General features: G+C 35.0%; 1 long non-coding RNA gene across 2 annotated transcripts; it reads right to left on the reverse strand.

Moving 5' to 3' along the window:
- Positions 1-13,702: 13,702 nt before the first annotated feature.
- On the reverse strand, positions 13,703-16,497 carry LOC145008318 (uncharacterized). 2 transcript variants are annotated; one of them, XR_013663360.1, is made up of 4 exons: positions 16,364-16,497; positions 15,488-16,264; positions 15,242-15,364; positions 13,703-13,783 (listed from the first exon to the last, which is right to left on the reverse strand). It is a non-coding gene; the product is annotated as an uncharacterized LOC145008318 (long non-coding RNA). The 2 variants fall into 2 exon arrangements; XR_013663359.1 differs by lacking the exon at positions 13,703-13,783 and having other exon boundaries at positions 14,526-15,364.
- Positions 16,498-18,867: the final 2,370 nt, after the last annotated feature.

The raw sequence follows: 18,867 nt of genomic DNA on the forward strand, positions 1-18,867 counted from the left end.
ACTTATAAGTGTAACCATATTTACTAACTTTTAGTAAATCATGACGAATAGCCTTATCAATCTTTGTGGTGGACCTGACCAGCGCACAACCAAGTGTACCCGATCCTTTTGTCCTTCACTTGACTCACATATACATGTGAACAAGGAGTTAATCTTAATTTTCCAAAGATGAACATTCTCATTCATCATATAATACAACTTGCATGATTCCAAGTTTCGATCCAATTGAAACTTGGGTGATGAGAATCTTTCATTATTTGGTAAATTTAGACACTACCACAAATGAAAGAATCAAATTCATATTTCCATTATTTCTAGAATCATACAAACATCAATATTCCATAAATGTCATTGTAAGGAGATATAAAATAAAACAAAACAAATTATATTTATTTATAAAATGCAGAAAAAACTTTTTACTTACAATGCAACTTTTAATGAAATCTATGCTATTACATATTTCCTAGCAATCTATCATAACCCCTAAGTAGTAGCTCAAAAATCCAGTCTTCGAACCATGCGATTGGAATTCATCTTTGAAATAGATTCAGCATACTCTTATTATAAGCTTCGTCCCTTTGCTTGATCCTGCAAAACATCAAATTGCAACCTAGTCACATCATGTACTAAGTATAAAAAATTAGGAACTAAACAGAGTTAGATAGTGGACTTACCTGAAGCAGAGTCAAACCTTTTAATTCTTCCTTCTCTCAGATCTTTCAGGTAGCTAGGGTAGCTTCGCAACCAATGCCCCTTATCTTGACAATAAAAACATATAGACTCTTTGGGAATGGTACACGATACTATCACATACTTAGCCTTTCCCTTTACCTTTTGGTCAACCGGCTTGACCAAGGCCGATCCTTTCCATTGGGAAGAGAAAGCTTTTCTGGACTTCCAATGTTACCATTGTCAATATCCATGGAAGTTTGAGAACTAGACCTTCCACCCTAATTTACTTTTCCAGTGCACCAAAACATTTTTGATTCGGCAACAACAAGCAAATAAGAAAGATCAATAAGGGTCATGTCGTGATCCGTCACATAGTAGTCCTTAATGAACTCACTATATGACTCAGGGAGGTATTGAAGAACCTAACCATAAGCCAACTTCCTTGGGACAATGGCACCCAACATTCTCAAGTTGTCAATGTGTGACTTCATCTCTAAGACATGAGTACACACAAGTCTTCCATCTTTATGTTTCATTGCAAGTAGGGCTTGAGTGATCTTGAACTTTTCAAGTCTTCAAGCTTGTGGGTCAGGGAGAGTAATTGGAGGAGGTGGAGGAAGAGAAGTATGATTTCCATGATCCAATCGTAGAACATCATGTTCTTTCAGAAAGCTTGTTCCAAGAGATTTGGGAAGATCATAGTTGTCTGAACCAGACATCTACAATGGGAGAAATTCAAGTTAGTTTATTTAAGTCCTTAATACAACACCCAATATGAAATATTAAGTCTAGAACCCAACACAATATTTTATAACTTGGAAGAGGGATGCCGTAATCCAAGCTACAAAATATTTGAAGGTGGGCGAATGACGATTCACCAATTTCCACCATGAAAAACGAAATAGGTATTATGTTTTAATTGGATTGAAACTCCTAGATCTATTGAGATTGATTGAACTTTTCAATGGCATGTTTAAATCTCGATTGTGCCCTCCTAAGTTTGTGACTGGGATGTCGAGGATCACAAACAAGGTGTGAATAACCATGCAAATTAACATGGTACCCTTAATTTTATCACCTAATCGATGTTCCGGTTATGCACACACGCTCCACCGATCTATGATAAACATTAAGTCACCCTTTTCCACTCATACTAGTCCATGTTAATGTGCAGGTTACCCATGCACGCTCCACTAACAACTTGGTAAGGTAGAAAGTGTAATTTCATCGGTTAGCACCAAATTCACATTTTCGTAAAGTAACTAAGATTGGGAATTTATAAAAGGTTTAGTTACATTATATTTATCATTAAACTTATAATGAGAATTATAGTCCTTGTCCTACCTGTTCGACTAACGACCCTCCACCAGTCAAGGAAGCGGTGGGTGAGAGTGGACACCCATTAAGCTTCCATTTTATAGGCAACAACCTTATACCCCCTTATAGACGGGCTTCGTGAATGAGACCTACTAACGGTAGGACTGACTTGCTCTTATATATATATATATATATATATATATATATATATATATATATATATATATATATATATATATATATATTAACTTATAATACTATAAAGTATAAGGGTTGAATTTTAACTTTTAAAACTCTAGGGTTTGGAATTAAAGTGTGTATGAGACTTTACAAATTCCAAAACTTGAGGGCAAGTTTTGAGCAATTCAAAAACAATTTTGGAATCCATAACATATGAGTTTAATATAGGTTTTAAAGATTTTAATGAAGAGACTCTTGAACATCCATAACGTGAGGACAAGTTATGGAGTCCATAAAACTATTTATGAGAGAAGACTCTTCAATTATGTAACCTATAACTTTAATGAAGATTTAACACAAAAAATTTTGGTTTTCCATTACTTGAGGACAAGTTATGGAATCCATTAAAGGCCATTTAGATCATCTAATAAACAAACAAACATGTCAAGCAAAACTATGATCTAGATTAAACTCATATGAACAAGACAAATCAAATCAAACAATTTTCATGTAATTTGCCTAACCATTAAACTAATACAAAACATGAAACTGTTGACAATTATCTTTGGAATTGGATTAGAATGATCATTGTCACATCAAAAACAGGTTTATAAGTTCAAAAACAACATAGTGTAATGATTCTAGTCCAATTCCAGCCTTAAAACTCGAAGATATGCTGTCAGGGGGCCCAACTCCTCGAGTGCATGAACCAACTCGACGAGTTGGATGAATTTGTGCATGGAATCAACGATTCCACTGTCCAGAACAACAAAAAATCAATTTTTACACCATTTTCAAGAAATTAGCATCAAGTATAATTGAAAACAACCCTAGACTCTGATACCATTGAAGGGTTTTGAGCATTATAACTCTCCTATGGTGTGCCTACAACCCTATGTGCTTTGGATCTATGTTTTCACTATTATACATCCAAATATACAAAATTCCAAAGCATCATCCTAACAAGGATACAATGGAGCAACTACACTACAAACGTTTAGTAAGATGACATACCTTTTGATGGAGCTTGAAGTCTTGAACCTTTAAGAGCTTAATGCCCCAAGTGTTGTACCTCAAATGGTTCACACAACACCACCAACAATTGGAATAACTTGAGAAGAAGGTTACGTTGGTTCAATCTAGAAATCAGCTTTTCCCTCTGGTGTACACACACTAGTCCCCATTTCATGAACCATGGGGTCCTTTATATATTGTGGCTCATTAGGGTTACACCATGTAAACACTTGACTTTCCATTTCCTTTGTGATCCATGGGTTTTAACCTCCATGGAGTATCCATGGGTTAAGCCCAACATGAAGGACAATGGATCACAAGCCCACATATATAAGAATGAATGATTTACATAATCAATCCCCGTATATTTAATTAGTCTCTTTTGATCACAAAATTAATTCCAAATTAATTCTTGATCAGTCCTAATTAAATAATAATACTTCATATTAATATATTAGAACTTATGATACATTAATATAAATCATAAATAAGCTTTTCTCATTTGTCTATCCAATTGTTCTGATGCCATGCAACCCAAATGGACCATGCTAATCTCGAGTTGAGTACATACCAATAATAGTTATGGGCTCAGACATCTAATCCAACAGGTTCATGTTGGGTCAGGGGTAAAATGGTCATTTTACCCTAAGTATGGATTATGGATTATAGCATGGAACCCAATTGCAATTTTGGGTGTGTTGTTGGTATTGATAGCTTGGGAAGCCGGTAGGGAAACATCTAGGGATTTTCTTTCGAGGAGCTTTTGCATTCGAGGTGAATTGTCCTCAATGTACTTGTGGGTTGAAGGCACCAATGTCGGACCATTGGATTGATATCCTATTATGCATGCTATTGTATTGTTCGAATTTGTTAGATCGGTATCCTAGTAAATAGGATGTTGTTATGTTGTTATGATCTATTACATCGACACCATGGTAGATAAGATGTTGCTATGCTATGATGATCTGTATCTTAGTATATATGATGATGCTATGATAAGTGATCTGTTAGATCTACCAAATATCTATTATGACTATACGTTTTCCAGTAGCATGTGTTGATGTGGTGAGGTTGGGTTGAGACTGTACTGCTTTGTGCTTCCAGTTAACAAACCCGGTAATGTTTATATCGATACATTATATGTATGCTTATCTGTTATGTATATGTCGATATGGTTTGTATGTGTGGTTGGGTTGAGGCGGACCAGTCAGGTCGAAGGATCGGAGAATGGTCCAGATAGGTTGAAGTCCCGGTGAGGCAGTCCAGACATGTTAAAGGTTCTGTAAGCTGTCCAGACAGGGTGAAGGCCTAGTGAGGTGATCCAGACATGCTGAAGCCTCTTCATGCATGTTGTATATGTTATGATTTATGGTTTCAAGTACTTCGGTGTATCGTGGGAAGGTGAAGACGTGACCGTACACATCCTCGCATTTTTTAATTATGATTTCTAGGAAACTCTTATAATGTGAATGTTTTGAAAACTTTGTTGAAAGAGATTCTGATTTTTAAATGATGTTTTGGGAACAACATTTTTTTTTATAAACACTTCTATAGAAATGGGTTGTTTTGAAAAGTTTAAATTTTATGGATGTTACAAGTTGATTTCAGAGCCTTGGTTTGAGTGAACTAGAGAAACACTCGTGTGAATGCAGTCTCAAACTAAGGAAAAAGTTTTTTAAAACAATTTTCAAATGGTTTTCAAAATAATTAAGGATGATGCAATGTGTACAATTAGCCGGAGCTAGTAAGTTGACCACAAAATATCACATAATTATTTGAGATTAAGTTATGTTATGTTAGAACAAAATGCTAATGATAGTATAAGGATCTTCAGGAATTGTATGATAGAGTTGCCTGATTATATGATGCCTGAGTTCCTTTAGAGTTCCCTTTTTTGGTTGTTGTGTGACTCTTTCGTATGTGATCTGACTATTGAATGGATATGCTAAGTTTCATGCTACATGGTTTAAAGAATCTTAGGCTGATGGGTTTGGTCCTGCTGCATAGCTCTTGTTTGAGTCCAACCATTGTAGGATTGAATCTCTTATCCTAAGATTGTTTAAATTGTAGGGCATGTTATTGTATTCATGCAATAGTCTCCTGGAACCAATGGAGAGTCGTGTGGCAATTAGTGGTATGGTGAGTAGTGTGGGGTTAGCTGGCCAGTCACGCTATTGGTTGAGGAGGCGGTGGTTTCCTTAGAAGGGACTCGATTTGTAGTGGGTTAGTGCGAGGAATGATCAGCCACTCTTGATAGAATGAGAGTTGATGGTTTTGAGCATTCTAAAACTACTATGGTGTACATGCAACCTTTGAAACCTTGGATCTATGTTTTCTCTATTATACATGCAAACTTTCTTTTTTCCAGGGGTTCATCCTAACTAGCATATGATTGGGGTATATGTAATACAAAAATTGGTAGAATGACATACCTTTTTTGTAGCTTTTCATCCTCACTAGTATCTCTTAAGTGCCGATTTTACAAGTATGAGGCTTCTTTATATAGTGTGTATATTAAGGATACACCATGTAACTCATGCCTTTCCAAATTCCTCATGATCCATGGGTTTTAACCTTCATGGAGTATCTACGGGTAACCACATAGGTTTAGCCCATCATGAAGAACTATGGATCATAAGCCCACTATATAAGAATGAATGATTTACCAAATCAATCTCCATTTATTTAATTAGTCTCTTCTGATCACAAAATTAATTCCAAACTAATTCTTGATCAAAACTAATTAAATAATTCATATTAATATATTATAACTTATAATATATTAATAAACCATAAATATCCTCTTCTCACAAAAGTCTATCCAAATTGTTCCGATCCCCTGCAACCCAAATGGACCATGCAAAATCGGGTCAAGTACATACCAAATATAGTTATGGATTTAGACACCTTATCCTACAGGAGTATGGCGAAGGTGCACCATGGTGTTGGGAGTTTGAGATCGAGGATTTTGTAGGAGGATCCATCAGATTGTATTGCATTTTAGTGCCAGTCAGCTCCTCTACACGAATGTTGCTTGCTTTGTTATTTGTGGAACTCATGAGTGATGTGACTTAGCTTTTAAGTGAATATGTCAAGTCACATGTGAGAAAGGTTGGATCATCTCAAGTGATGAATTTGACCCTGCTGTGCAGCTTTCGGTTGAGTCCCACCATTGTAGGGATGAGTCTGTTACTTGAAGGATTATCTGAGCTTTGTTGTATGTGACTGTATTCATGGAATAGCTAATTGCCATTGTGAGGAGTTCTTCAGCAGCTGATGTAAGAGAATTGTGGAACCCTAGGATAGCCTAGGGAGTATTCTACTGCAGTTTTGTCACTGTTTAGCAGGTTTCAGGAGTATTTTGCGACTAGGTCTTAGAGGACCCGAGATGATTCTTCAGGAATGTATGGATAGGTGTGGAAGGTATTATTGGGCTCATACTATTGGAAGCACGGGATCCATACTCGATTCAAGGAAGATTTTGGGGATTCTAAGGACTGGTTAGAGAAGATAGCATGGTTGGATGCCATGGTTCGAGGCAGTGGTTCCATATATGTCGGTCTTTTTGCAAGGGTTGCCCAAGCGAGGATGGGTTTTGTATTTGTTCAGGATCCTGTGGCAATATTGATGTAGGTTGAGTGGTTCAGAACCGAATGAGTATGTTGGGTGGAAGTCTAAGAGGTTAGGCTAGAGGTCATGCCTTGGGCCTCGAGGTACATGGAGGAAGAGGTTGATATGATCGGTTTGGATTTGCATCTGGATTTTAAGTGGCAAGTTGTCGAATTAGATTTTCGTTATTGGTGGCAAGGATCTTTCCCTTCAGTTTTTCTGAGTTAGAAGGAGTGGGCAAGCTTGTGACCTCCCGAGTTAGGTTGGATTCTCAGCTTGAGGTCTGTTGGTCACGGTGGTTGGCAACAACATGTCAACACTGGTGTGCACAAGTGGTTTGTTATGGCACGAGTACCTTAGCAATGCGATCAAGTGTTGTGTCATTGGGAAATGGGAAAGATAGGTGCCGGATTGTCGTGTGGGTTGCAAGCAAGGGGTGTATGTTTGGTTTGTAATTTGGTAGTTTCCTAAGATTTGTAAGTGGTAATTACGGGAAATTTAGAGGTTTTCAACCGAAATTCAGTTTTTTCTTGGGGTTCGTTTGATCCATATCTTGAGGGTTTTTCTGCGGATGATATACATTTCATGGACAAGTATTGTTGTACCTGGTGTGGCTATTTGGGTTATGTTTTGGTTTCACCGCCAGTGGGCGGTGATTCAATTTCTAAGTGGGGAGAATTGGGATTCCCAGGTTGAGCGTCAGTCATTGAGGGTTTCGTTAGTTTACTCTTTGGTTTGCTACTTTCAGATTTGTTGGGCAGATGTTGATCGGTGAACCCTTTCCAAAAGCGGGTATGTTCAGCTCCAGCTGGGTTGCCATTCTCTAGCTTAGGTGTCAAGGTGTCCTAGACCATTGGTTGTTGATTCATTCTTTCAGCAAGAATTCTTCGAAGGATTCAAGTGGTGATAGTTTAGAGCAAGGAATGCGTCACCCACCCTCCTGTGCAGTGTGTTTATGTTCCCTTGGTTCCTAGGTATGTTCGCCCTCGATGGTAAAGTGGAATTCTGATTCGTGGCATACTCATGTTTCGGTGCCTTCTGGGGTCTTCTTGGAGGTCTTCTTAAGCTAGTGGTGTAGTGATGGAATACGTTCAGTCTCATGAGTATGAGGTCTTGTTTGACTAATCATGAGGATATTTTCTGTTTTGAGTAAGGTGGAAATTTCGATCATCATATGGTTCAGTTTTGGGTTAAGTTTGCGGTCGGTGTGTTTCGAGGATCATTCTTCATGGTTCTGGTAATTCCCTGGTTAGGTATTGGGGGTAGATTCTAATGGATATTCATCCATTTAAGGGAAGCTTCGTGATGGGGGTATCATGGGTAGCCATTCTTGAGTAGGCTTTTGGTGGGAACTCGTGTTGGGAATTGCAAGTGGATTTGTGCAAGGTTCGTATCAAGATAAGAGGGGATTAAGAAATATGTATGTCAAAGGCATTAGTTGGAGAGTTAAGAGTTTAGTTGATGTCTCTGCGCTCTTGGATGGCTCAGTCTTATGAATGAAGGGAAAGTGATGAGGTTTCAGGCTCTTAGTAGTTGTGTATCATCCCGCAGTTGAGGAAGAATGTATTTTATATCTCTTGTATGTTTATGGAATTGTTATCATCAAAGATTAGATAGATTTTCGATGGATAAGTGTCAAGGTTTAGCAATCGGTTCAGTTTGGGAGGTCTATCAGAGAGTCAGACCAACTCGATACCTAAGTTCTGATATATAAGGTTGGGTCTTTGCATGGAATTATGGGTTGTTCTTCTTCAGGGTGGTAGTTTCTATTTGGCATTTATTGTTTTGGGAAGGTATTATATGTGTAAAATTCGGGGTGCATTCCTCAAGTGTTTGTTTTGGTTATGAGTGTTAGTAAGTAGTGATTTTGAGGACGAAATCTAATCTAAGTGGGGGAGAGTTGTAACATACAAAACCTTAAAGAGAAATTTTTGAGAGTAACCTTATTTATAGGTCAACTCGACGAGTTGGAGGGACCAACTCGTTGTGTTGAAGTTGGAAGGATCACATGGTTTTAATGAACCAACTCGACGAGTTGGCAGCTGGGAAGGAAACCATAATTTTTAGGGTCTTGCACCATATTTAAAGTCCTTAAGTATTTGTTTTGGCCTCCTTATCAGCCTCCATTGTTATTGAAACCCTAAATCAAGTTGTAGCCTCCATTGCCAAGTTTTGGAGCCTTGGAAGGAAGTTTGGTGCTTATTTTGTGCATTGTCAAGGAATGGAAGATCATGAAGTTTCTAGCTTGGAGAGGGAAGTTTTGGATCCAGAATCACTTCATTTCTTGCAGTCACTTTAAGGTATCAAGTTCATACCTTGACTTGTAGATATGAGATCTTCATATTTTAGGTTTTGTTGTGTTTTTGGACTTGTTTTGGGAATGATGATGGAGTAAAGTCATTTAAGGGGTTATTATTTCATATCCGAGTTGGTTTTGGTACCCTTGAGCTTAAAGGTGCAAACATTATCAGGATTTTGGTGTCATGCATGCATTAAGTCAATTAATAAGTCCATTCCAAGCTTAAGAGCTTCTTTTAGAAATGCATGAACGTAAAGGTGGCAACTTTATGTGGTTTTCCAGCTCAAGGAAGTCAGATCTATGTTTTAGAGTCATGTCCTTGTGGATTAAGTGCTTAATGTATTAAGAGGTGGGTTTCTGGAGAACTCGGCGAGTTTGTTGGATAAACTCGGCAAGTTGTCTTGGTTTTCCCCGATCTGTGCAGTTGATGGAAAAACTCGACGAGTTGGTTCAACTCGGACCATTGACTTGGACTTTCGATTTATGTCTTTGAAAACGTTTGACCTAAGGGGTAATAGATGGTAATATGAGTTATTGTAAGGAAAATAATAGGCTAGGATAAGATTCATATGGAGTTGGGCCCAATTTGGAAATTTTGGCCATTAGTGGACCTTTATGGATCATTTGGTTTTGGGCCTCAGTTTTGGTTCATGTTGGGTCACGGGTAAAATTGTCATTTTACCGAAAGTATGGATTATGGAATATATCATGGAACCCAATTGCTAATCGGGTGTGTTGTTAGTATTCATAGCTCGGGAAGCTGGTAGGGTAGCATCTAGGGATTTTCTTTTGGGGAGCTTCTGCATTCGAGGTGAGTTGTTATAACTATACTTGTGAGTCGAAGGCACCAATTCCGGTCCATTGGATTGATATCATGTTATGTGTGATATTGTGTTGTCCTGATATGTTAGATTGAAATTCTAGTAGATAGGATGTTGCTATGCTGTTATGATCTGTTAGATCGGCACCCTGGTAGATAGGATGTTGGTATGCTGTGACGATCTATATCATGGTAGATAGGATGATGTTATGCTTTGTGATTTGTTAGATCTGCCTGATATCTGTTTTGGCTATATGTTTTCTAATAGCATGTGTTGATGTAGTGAGGTTGGGTTGAGACTGTATTGCTTTGTGCTGGCAGTCAAAAAACCCGGTAATGTTTATATTAGTACATGATATGAATGCTTATCTGTTAAGTATTTGTCGACATTGTTTGTGTGTGAGGTTGGATTGAGGCGGACCTACTTTACGCTGAAGGCCAACAAACACAAGGCAACCCAGATAGACTGAAAGTCTATGAGGCGGACTAGTCAGGCCGAAGGCCCGAAGAACAATCCAGACAGGCTGAAGTCCCTGTCAGGCGGTCTAGACATGTTTATGGTTCTGTGAGCGGTCCAGACAGGCTGACGGCCTAGTGAGGTGGTCCAGACATGCTAAAGGCTTTGTATAGATGTTGTATATGTTATCTGTTTGGGTGTTGGTACTTTGGGGGAGCTCATTAAGCTTCGTGCTTACAATTCTAATTTATGGTTTAAAGTACTTAAGTGAACCGTGGCAAGGTGAAGGCATGACCATACACATTCTCGCGTTTTGGACTTATGATTTTTGGGAAACTCTTGTTGTGAACAAAGTTATTCATGTATGACTTTATAAGTGGTTTAACTTTTGTAGACCCACTTGAATGTAGTAGAGTAGCCTTGTGACATGAGAGAAAGAGAGAAAGGGAGAGACATGTAAACACCTCTATATAAGGTGGGTTCATACCACTTGTAGAGGTGTGCTTGAGAGATATAACATTGAGAGTGTTAGTGTGTGTTAATTATGTAGATTTAGATCTAGATCCTTTTTTGTAAACACCTTTCATAATCGAACGCATCTCTTAAACACCCTAATCACTGTGTTTTTTGTGTGTTCTTTAATTCCGCATGCTAAACCAATGCTCATAATTCACATCAATTGGTATCAGAGCAGTTCTTTAAAGATCAAAGCGATTTTTTTTAAGAAATGGTTCTCGGTTTGGCTACATTCAACATAATTGGAACGTTTATGGTGAGTCTTTTGATGACCTCTCTAAATTTATTTGATTCATGCTTACATTCTTAATTTTATCATTTTGGCTCATTGGATCAATTTTTTTGAAAAACCCATTTGTTATGATCCAATTATTATTGTATAGATCAAAGCCCAATCCAAAAGATTTAATCCATTACAATTCCTTGATCCAATTCATTCATTTGGTTACTGTTCATTTAATCTGATTGAGCCCAATCATTTAATCTGCTTACTGTTCATGTCCAAGCTTTAATCCCATGTCTCGATATCTTATTTGGTTCATATCTGATTCATTATTCCTTCATAATATTTTTGACTGTCGACTCTTTATTTGTGAGTCATATCACTTTCATTTTTTAACCATGGTTCGATCGACTGAAAATCATGATCGATTTCTTAATTTTCAGTCGAAATTGAATATTGATTTAAGTTTCTTGCTTAATGTTGGTTCGTATGGTACACACATTTTACTTACCATCAAATCATTGTATATCTTGATAATCGATGGTGGTTTGATTAGAAATGAAATTGATATCGAGTGAGATGGTTTGGGTATCTATGATCCTTAATGTGTTCGATCGTTTTGACAACAAGATGACGCTTTGATTTGGGAAGTTGAATTTGATGATCTTAACCTGATATTGATTTTGGTTAATACCGTTCTATGATTTCGAAGGGCATACGGTTGTAACTTGAAATTGATGGTCGGAAGGTCCTTCCTTGAAATTGGAGTTCGCTATTTGGCTTAATTCATTTGGATTCAAGAATCGATAGGTTGATAATGATGAATGGATTCGAAATTGCTATTGGAAATCAATTTCATGAATCAACATGACGAATTTGATTTTGATGATGATTCATGAATGAAAAGCAAATGGATGTTAATTTGGTGATTTGGTGTCGACTGTGAAGAGATGGTAGAAAAGTGAAGAACAATGGTTTTACAGTTGAGATGATTAAAGCAGATTGCTGGGTTCATTCGGTATAGATAGTCGATTGTGTTTGGGGTCTGTCAGTGGTCGATATTTGATGGTTGAATTGATTTTGGAGATTATTGGAAATGGATGAATTTAAAGTCGATTTTGATTTTACTTTTTAAGTCAAACTATATTCGATTGAATTCATATCTACAGGGATGGTCGAATGGTTAATAATTGGATGTCGATTGGTTATAGTCAAAAGCGAAGGCTATAAATTAATCGAAATTTTTGGTGGAAACGACACTCGATTGTTGATTTGGGATCGAAGGTTGATAGATGGGTTTAAGGAGAATAAATTTTGGAGTCCACTAGAATATTTTGGGGCTAAAGAATGAAGGTTTGTAATTGAGATTTTGAAGTCGACGGATTGGAGTCAGTATCCAATGTCGATGGCTGATTGTTCGAATTCTATGCTTTATAAGATATTTATTCATTTTTTATGACATTCTGTTAGAATATATGTATAATTGTATTAAAATATACAAGACTATTATTCTATAAGAATATGTATAAATCTATATTTACATTTAGATGTGTAAGAATATATATAATGATCATTTTATTTTTCAACTAATGGTTCAAAACTGTTGTTTGTCTTCAAAATATTCATTCAATCAAAATATGTATTCTACCAGAATATGAATTCTGATATTCTCATAGAATATCAATCAAACATAATTATGTTAGAATTAAAATTAAATTCATTAAAAAAATCAGAATTCAAAATTATGAGAATAAAATATCCCTTAAAATTCGAAATTTTTATTAATTAAACTTGTGTTTCCTAATTAGTTATTTAGATAAAATACTTAATACCCTCAGTTTCATTAAATGAGAAGCATTTTCTTTTTGTTTTTTAATTTCTTTAAACATAATAATCACTTTTTTAATTTATCAAACTTGATTAGCCCACAATTAACCTTACATCCATGCAATATTTATCATTCAGACAATAATCTAACAGTATAATAACCTAACCTTTTATATATATATATATATATATATATATATATATATATATATATATATATATATATATATATATATATATATATATATATATGGTTTATCTATTTTTACCGCAAATATGACTGTGCTATTTTATTTGATTTTTATTTTTTATTACTTTTTATGTTATTTTGTTAATGTTAAAAGTTGGGTTCCTATTGATTTGACCAAATTTGGGCTCTCAAAAAAAAATCAAATATTTAATCTTAGATCAGTTATATACGTTTATTTGTAGTATACATAATAAAAGCATCATTCTACATTTGTTGAAGCTTCTTATTTAATGTTATGCTCGTGGTACAATATATTCAATCGTATAAAGTTATTTGATTTTCAATGTATATACTTAAATTTGGATAGGAAAACTTTTTACTTTTTATAAATCTATAAATGTTTTTATGTTTTGTAAAATCTTTAAACATATTGTTAAAATTAAAATCCAGAATTTTTGTTCACATAAAAGTTTTTTATATCAGAATAAAAAATATACCTTCAATTCCCTACTAGAGATCTCTGGTCTTCGTTTGAGGAAGAAATAATGATCCATTTTTCTGTAGAGATGATGACGATGAGGGAGATTGAAATGAAGATTTGGAGGTAAAGATAGGGATAAGAATTGAAGTCCTTGTACTCCCTAGCCTCATTTCCATCTCTAAACCCACCACAGCCAAAGTATTGTCATATCAATCAAAAATACAACAAATAATATTTTTTTTTATAGAAAGTTCAAGAATTATCTTATGATATTTGAATTTCAATAATCTAATTAAAAGTATAGAATAATCATCGTGTTATTTTATATTTAATTTATAGGAATCTCAAATGTTACCCTAAGTGGTATTAATTGTATTAAGGGGGTGTTTGGTTTAGGTTTTGAGAAGCCAAAAGATCTTTTAGAAAAAGATAGAAACCAAAAGATGTTTGACAAACTAATTTTAAAATCTATTTTTGTATTTTTGATAGAAGGAAAATAATCTTTTTGGAAAAATCAGGAAAACCTGATTTTTTGCAACTTTTTCAAAAAGGACTTTTGCTAAACCAAACACCCCTTAATTATCATAGTTTTATGAACAAAGTTCTTAGCCAACGTGATTTTTAAGGCAACAATAAACAAGCGCAAAAGTTATCAATGTTTTATCAAACGGTTTCATGGTTAACATGATGGGCAAATCACAATGATCAGCGGGATTTAATAATAATAATAATAATAATAATAATAATAATAATAACAACTACGTGTGAAACCCCGCTCCGCGGGGTTTAGTTAAGACCATAGTTATAATCTTTTGTTTATCGGTTATGCATGACAAACATTAAAAAGTTAGATAATAGCAATGTACTTTTCTTTTTCATTATGGAAAAAAAGCAACCACATTCCAATAGCATATGCACAATTCTCATGGAAAAAACATACCATTAATCAACAACATAAACCACAAAGTTTCACATATCCAAAAGCATCCATTCACCAACTAAAACTTACAAAAAAATATGAAGAAAGCCAAACACATCGCTATAAAATTACAAGGACAAAGCGTCAAAAAATAAGGCAGGACTATTTTTGTCAATCTTTATCACTGAACTTAAAAACAAAATTATAAAACAATTATTATTAATTATGATAATAACTCATTGTAGAAACATTTGATAGAAGTTGATTACTGATTTCATTATGTAAATATCCGTGAATTTATATAACTTTGTTATATAAGATATTTTCCATTTAAATAATTAACTAATTGTTAATCTTAAACTCAGTTACAATTTCGATTCACAAACATTTATAAAACAACTATTTATTCATTCAACACTAACTCCATAAAAAAGGTTTAAATGTTGATTTACCTTTATTCATTCTATTATTTAATTAGTAAAATTTGTTAATTTTTTTAAATATATTAAAACATTTTTCTTTTTAAATACCTCCCGTTTTTGCCCATATGATGTAATCTCTCTAACAGAGTTATGTAACTTTTGAACGTTAGCAGTTGCTCTAGAAAGCATCACATGTTCACAAATAGCCTTGAAATAGCAACTTACTTTCATTTTTTTTTTTTATTTTTTTTATTTTTTTTAATAAAAAAATTATTTTGAAGATTTATACTTTTACCTCTTCACTTAGAAAAATACGCGACATCACATGAGGGTTGCTTCGTTTACTACAAAACCTTCAAATCGAGCATCTTCAAACTTTACATCATTTATATAGTGCATCGATTGTTCATTCCAAAATCTAAAACATAAAAAAAAAAAAAAAAAAAAAAAAAAAAAAAAAAAAAAGTCCAGATTGATGAGTGGGACGAAAGTGAAAGTATATGTTTCAATCCAAAAAATGCAGAATAAAAATGAGGGTTACCAAGCTCTCCTAATTGCCTTCCACAAATCGAATATCATGTTCGTTTACATCAATACCTGAGCTTAAAAATATTTAATTATTGTTTAACTGTAAATCAGGAAATCACTAAATTATACAAATGAAATCTTATAAAAATAATGACATAAAATAAACCCATTGAAGAACCATAGTGAACCCAAAATATTTTAGAAAATTTACTTTTTAATTGGGCCATCCCATATCTGTAGGAGGTAGAGTAAAAGTGAGGAGATTGAGTTTTATATCTATCCATGGAGTGTGTATGTGACATACAAACATAAATCATGGTTAGATTTTCAGTCCCAGATCGTTGATATTAGATGATAAACTTGGAAGATACATAGAGATATGGCGTTGGAGTACCGTCTTTCCATTTAAATGAAAGTTTGTGTGTGGACTTTTCACAAACAGTTGCTGGGGTTGAAATTAAAGATGTTCTTCTTACAACATCGGTAGACACAACTGCACCCACTAAAAAACATCACATACACACATAGGAACTGGTATTATTTAAAAGTGAATCTGTAAAATCTGAAAATCTGACTTCCTTCTCTCTCTTATACCAAATAGAACATATAAAAACGCATAAAGTGTCTTCTTAATGTCAATAATGGGTCGGAAATGTTTTCTCTCCAAAGATTGTTCCACCTAACTTAGCATAATCTGAGTACTGTAAGAAAATGTTTTCACTCCAAAGATTGTTCCAGCATCATACCAAGACGATTGTTTAGAAAGGTCGGCCTAATCGGCCGTATTAATCTATCAAATGTAGAAAAAAAATACTCACGTAAATCACCAAGGGTGGAATTGGAAACCAAAAAAATAAACAGAATTATGAAAAGACGATTTACTAAATACCAGCGTAGCTTTTTTCAAGCATATCCCATTGGAAACGCGTCTTCATCTTTGTCAAGCATATCCCATTGGATGCACATCTTCATCTGGCGACAAAGAAGGGCAATTGATGAGTAGATAATAGTGAAGGTTCATATGGTTCTGTATATTAATAAGATGAAGTTCCTTTAACACATTTTATTTATATGTATGTTACAACAACTTTGTGACAACCCGATATTTCAACTCTACGTAACGACCTAAAAAGTAAAAGTATTGTAGCTATTTTTGTTATAATGAAATTAACTTTGAAAATAAAATGTCCAAAAGTCTCTAATTAATTACCTACTATGCTAGATGTCATAAAACCGTGATCGTACGTAAAAAGAACACCCAAATCTAACTTCGTATAAGTAAGTTATGAATTTTCTAAGTTCGGCTTAGCAGTGGACAACTAAAAACTCGAAACGGAGATCGAGTGACTTTTGGCCGGAATGACCTAAATGAGAATCGAAGGTCTCGACAATGGCTTGTCAACGGTAAAAAGTCTGGCAAAAATAGACGTCAGATAACGAAGTTATGAATTTCTGACAAAATTTTCATACCGCGACCTTTTAAAAATAAATAATAAAAATAATTTCAAAATTTGCCGACGGAATCTAAACAAAAGTTGTAGAGCATAGTCTCACCTACGCGTGCATATAAAGAACGTCGAAAACGAAGTTCGTATGAAGAAGATATGAATTTTTGAAGTTTAGTAAATAATAAAAATATAATTTTTATATTTAATTTCGGTATTATCCGAAGGGTGAGTCATCAGGGCGATTCGAGTTACGCCCATCGTACACTCGTACGCCTAACGTACTCGAGGCCTAGGCCTCCTATCGTCCACGTCGCCCCTATGCGAGGCTATGCCCGTCCCATCCGAAGGTCCGAGGTAGTCGAGGAAGCGGTCACGTATGACGCACAAGTACGCCCAACGTACCAAGGTGTTTCTCACCCCCTATAAAAGGGATGCGAGTGTTCCGAAGAAAGGGCTCAATTTCTCTCAACTTTCTTGCGTTTTTGCCTCGTTTTCCATGCACGTGCTATCTTGAAGTCCCGGTTCCCTTGCTCAAGTCCCGAAGGTCGTTTGTGCTCCCGAGATTCCCGAGAATCCCGAGAAAATTCGCTTTCTCGAGTCGAAATTCTACTCGGTTTTCATCTCGCCTTCTTCGATCTTTCAAGTGAGTTCATACCCCTATAATCCACACATTTAAATGTTTTATAAATACTTTTATATGATTTTAGGGGGAAATACAAGTAAAACACACGATTATTACCGTGTGCTATATAAAGTTCATTATACACTGTTTGTCAATAAAATCATATGTGATTTATAACTATTATAGGGCAACTTTCATATGCAAAATATACCACGATAACATCTTATCTTATGAAATAAGAAATGATTCATGTATATATGTAAGTCAAACACTCTGCTTATACTATATGTATATGTGTCCATCTTTGGCACTACAAAAATTATATTTTTCCTAACAAGTGAGCATTTCACTAGGGATTACTATACAAACGAGACACACTTTTAGAAAACTATAATAGATATAGTTTTACGAGAACATCACGAACTTTTACATACTAGAAATACTATTTCAAGAAGTTACTTTCATATACAAGAACAAACGAACATTTTCACACGTAAATCTGTTTTATACTAAGTTTTGTGAGACATTAAACTTCACGTACGCTCGAGTACACATTTCAAGTCCTGTATTATATACCAGAATCCATTGGAGGGGGAGCATGATGTTTGTGTATAGATCTATACGGTATTGACAACCCCGCGCCCTGACTGTTAGCTACAGTACACCATTTGGGGTGACAAACGTCAAAACATTCCAACGCCTGAAGAACGTTATGTATAGGCATTTCTAGTCAATAGCATGGTTATAAAACTCACATAGAGTATTAAAAACACATTGATTTACGGGGTTTTTCAGACGTATTGGAAATTTTATACGTACATAAATTAACTACTTTAGGCATGAAAAACCTAATTGTGATACAAGTTTGGAACTTCTAAACCACTACCCACAGATGGGAAAACATCAACTTTCTAGAAACAAACATTGGTCTTGATTTAAGGCTACATTTATACCAGTAGGAAATATGAGATTTTATTGAAACTAACAAACAAACACAAACCATTTCATTTTAGTTCATACAAACACTTTCATTTAATACTTATGAAACTCACCGGCTTAAATGTTGATTTACTCTTTCAAAACTACTTGTATGTCCCAATGACTCAGCAATTGCAGGTACCAAACAGCTTTTTGAAGAAGGAACACTGCGGCGCCAGTTTAAATTCATATTTTTGGCATCATATTGTAATTGGTTTTGAACATGTACCTTTTAACAATGTAAACTTTCAATTAGATATGATGGTTGGATTGCTTTCTTTACTATGTATTCATTTGTTATGTTACCACATGAAGTCATCCGCCCCTGAACGTTTCCGCTGTTCC

Source organism: Lactuca saligna, chromosome 8 (assembly GCF_052625555.1).
Source record: "Lactuca saligna cultivar CGN05327 chromosome 8, ASM5262555v1, whole genome shotgun sequence".
Taxonomy (NCBI): domain Eukaryota; kingdom Viridiplantae; phylum Streptophyta; class Magnoliopsida; order Asterales; family Asteraceae; genus Lactuca; species Lactuca saligna.